Source organism: Ascaphus truei, chromosome 4 (genome assembly GCF_040206685.1).
Source record: "Ascaphus truei isolate aAscTru1 chromosome 4, aAscTru1.hap1, whole genome shotgun sequence".
Lineage (NCBI taxonomy): Eukaryota > Metazoa > Chordata > Amphibia > Anura > Ascaphidae > Ascaphus > Ascaphus truei.
In genome coordinates this window covers 225409237-225411867 of record NC_134486.1, presented here as the reverse complement: position 1 = coordinate 225411867, position 2631 = coordinate 225409237, and the positions used below count along the sequence as shown (strand labels likewise).

The 2631-nt window shown below is 45.5% G+C and overlaps 1 non-coding gene across 1 annotated transcript; it reads left to right on the top strand.

The window, feature by feature from the left end:
- The first annotated feature begins 1111 nt into the window (after positions 1–1111).
- TRNAL-UAA (transfer RNA leucine (anticodon UAA)) lies at positions 1112–1195 on the top strand. The gene has a single exon. It is a non-coding gene; the product is annotated as a tRNA-Leu (tRNA).
- The last annotated feature ends 1436 nt before the right edge of the window (positions 1196–2631 follow it).

The window sequence follows — 2631 nt, the reverse complement described above, 5'->3', positions numbered from 1 at the left end:
CTGCACTCACCACAAACAGGACTGAAGACCGCGGGGCTGAGGTGGGGATGGAAAGACACCGACCCACAACCACGCAGTCCTGTCCGGAATGCGTAGTCCAAGTCGTACAGCGTCGTAGGGTTGGAGAGGTCAGGGTAGTCAGGGTACTTGCCGTAATTCCGGGTTGGAGAGTGGAGGATGGTAGATTTCCGTAGCCAAGGTCCAGGGTATTAGAAGGTAGAATGGTCAAGGGACAAAGCCGGGGTCAAAGCGCAGGAGAGTGTAGGAATCCGAAGAACAGCCAGGATCAGGACAGGAGAGAACAGACAGGTAAGGCCAAGCAGGGATCAAGACAACCAAACAGCAGCGGTGAGCACAATGCATAAACAGGGGTTTATGCTCAGCAAGGAATGACAGACAGGAGCAGGTATATAAGTAGGAAGGATCCAATTACCTTGCAGGGGTGTGATCCGGTCCTCGAATGGTGTCAGGAAGGTACTAATCTGAAACAGCCTGCAGGTCAGGTTTCCCTGGTGATTACTTTGGTTGCCGGGCAATGCGTGCGCGATAGTAGTAGGGAGGCATACATTATGTCAAACTTTTTTTGACAGGTACCACGCCCCCTTTTCCCCTAAGCCCCGCCCCCTTTTGGCCTTAAACCCGCCCTATGTCCCGCCCCTTCCGTATCCGGTCCCGCCCCATCCGTATCCGGCCCCGCCCCCTGCGCATTTTTAGGTTGCCGCCCCCTGCGCCAAAAAACCGCGGTTGACGCCCCCTACGCCAAAAAACGCAGTTGACGCCTCCTAAGCCAAAAAACCGCGGTTGACATCCCCCAGACTCCATTTTTTTATTATGATGTGCATTTTTTTATTCTTTTTTGTGATTGGTGCGTACGGTTGACGTAGATTGGAGGGGGCGTATACATACGCGGGGCATGTCCGGGCATGTTTATAGGCTTTTGGGGCATGCCCGAACATGTTTTTTTTCATACTGGGGCACGTCTGGACATGTTTATTCTGAAATAACGCAGTGCGCATGTCAGAAAAGTTCAAAATGACGTTGAAAAGAGGGCGTTGCATTTTTTTTTAAAAATTCAGACAGAATACGGCTTTAAGAGGCAAAACCCTCAAGTGTCAGGGTGGCCGAGTGGTTTAAGGCGTTGGACTTAAGATCCAATGGACGTATGTCCACGTGGGTTCGAATCCCACCCCAGACATAATATTTTTATATATTTTTTTTATTTGTATATATTTTTTATTTGTATAGAGACGGTACAGGGATTAGCCGCAACAGTCGGGGGTTACATATAAATAAAAAGCACAATTGTATGAGTCAAAAATTGCTTATTTTATTTTTTAAAAGATAACACAGTTTTCACCTGGAAATAATTACAAGACGTATTTACAAGTAAAAAAGTAAAACGGCTGTTAAGGCCTTAATAGACTAAAATCATCTAGAGGCGTTGAGTTAGTACGATACATAGTATAGAGGGACAGCAATACAATGTCTTATTTTACAGAGGGAAAAAAAAAAATTAAACAGCTTATTTACAGTTTCAACCAGTCAGCCGACGGCAATAATAGACTACCCCTCCTCTTGTTTAGTAAATAACCCGGCGGGGATGTTAAGCCAGGGGCACTTAAAGAACTGTAACGCAAATCAGAGGTTCTTTTCTGAGGAGTTAAAAGGGATGATGAAGGAGGGTTCGTTGTATCGGGGGGCAGTATTTTTAAGCGATCCAGGCTTTCTCTATTTGTTGCATTACCCACAACCGATGAGGGGATATTCAGTTCAGCCATCGCCGCCAGAAAAGGGCTCCAACCCTGTGGTATTTTACGCTTTGTAACAGTGTGACTTTGTGTAACACCGCGTACCAAATCCAGTAAATTAGAGCCCGGTATAACCTGTTTTTTATAAATAAACTCCCCTTTGTCATTCCAGCTTGTAATGTGTTTAGCCTGAAACATTTTACTGAGCAATAACTCTGCATTTTTCTTGAAGCGGACATTCACGTTAGTAACAACCTCACGAATCAATGTACCCCTGCACACGACAATGAGCAGCCCAGCACATCAAAAGCTTTGTACGGTGTAAAGCGACCAACAACAACGGTTACGGTTACAATCGAACCACCACCAGCTACAATGTTGAACTCCCCAACAGCAAAGGCGGATATCATTTCGCGTGCCACCGGCGGTGAGTCAGCACGCATAAACACAACGCCTGTATCAGGCATGCAACAAGCCCAGTTGGAAAATATATTGCGTAGAATTGACTTTGGCAGACGCCCACGTGTAAATGACCCTGCTGTTGCACAGCCAACAATTAAAAGACGAAGGGTGCCTTTACAGGACATCACACCGGTCACAAACAGTAAAAGTCAAGGGTTTCCTTTACAGGACATCACGATTGTCACAAACAATGATCATGGGGCGCAGAAAGGTCAGTCAGGTAACTGTACGACGATTAATGACATTGATACACCGCATTATTGGCGATGGTTCTATAATCATTTTGTTTTTTGGATAGATTTAAATCGGCTTATAGAAAATGTAATAAGCGACTTGAAAACATTGATTTTTGTGAAAGAGCATGAACGCGATTTAGAGCGCATGAAAGCCTTGTTATTAAGGCTTCGCCGTTCAAGCGATA